Below are 1094 nucleotides of genomic sequence, written 5' to 3'. Positions count from 1 at the left end.
ACAATTAAGCAAGAGGCATCAGCCCATAACATTGAGAGTGATAGTGATGATGTCCAATCTAGCGAATATGAGGAAATCCATATCGGATATATCGATGTGCAATGCAACAATATCAGACCTCCCGCTCTATTTAAAGCATACACTATCCTAGAAGGTACGATTCTGATCAATGGCCAGAGGGCTCAAGTTCTATATGATACTGATGCATTTGGAAAGTACATAATGAGTAATGCCTTTGTCTCCGTCCATGGACTTCTAACCTGAGATCTGAACTAGCCTATACCAGTCAATGTGGCCCTGAAAGGATCATGATTGACAAGCCATAAGACTTGTAGTGCAACTATCTGACTTGGTTCTACCATCCTACCCCCTTAAGAGATGCTAGTTGGAAACCTAGCCAAATACAATGCCCTGATAGGGATGCCATTCCTAAACCGCCACAAAGCCATAATCAGATGTTGGGAATCGACCATCAACTTCCCTGAACAGAAGGTCAGAGTCTCATGTAAACTAACAAGCCAAGAATACAGTGCCACAGACTGTAAAGCAGCTGCCCAATGCCTATTTGATGAATACTCTGATGTTTTTCCTGATCAGATTCCTGAAGAACTACCACCTATGAGGGATGTAAACCACCACATCCGCCTTCAAGACCCCTCTAATCTTAAGAACCAACCAACCTACTCCATCCCTGACACATACAAAAACCCACTATGTAACTGGATAAACCAGCAACAAAGAAGGGGAGTCATCTATCAAGCAGAAGCACCAGGTGCTGCACCTATGTTTGTCCAATCCAAAGCAGATGGCAAAAGAATCTACCCCCTAGTTGACCTCAAACTATGGAATGAAAATACGGTTAGGGACAGTTCCGCTATTCCAAACCACACCCAAATCCTAAATGCAGTAGGACAGGCTAGATTCCAAAGCAAGATTGACCTAAGCAACACCTACTTCCAGACAAGGTTAGATCCAGAAGGTGAATGCTAAAACAGTTTCAAAACACCCTTCGGGAGATTCATTAGGCGAGTTATATTACAAGGTGATATCTTCGCTGATATACGTACCGATATTGTTGCTTAGCTAACCGGACA

Source organism: Tuber melanosporum (genome assembly GCF_000151645.1).
Source record: "Tuber melanosporum whole genome shotgun sequence assembly, scaffold_2, strain Mel28".
NCBI lineage: Eukaryota > Fungi > Ascomycota > Pezizomycetes > Pezizales > Tuberaceae > Tuber > Tuber melanosporum.
This window is presented reverse-complemented; position numbering follows the sequence as displayed.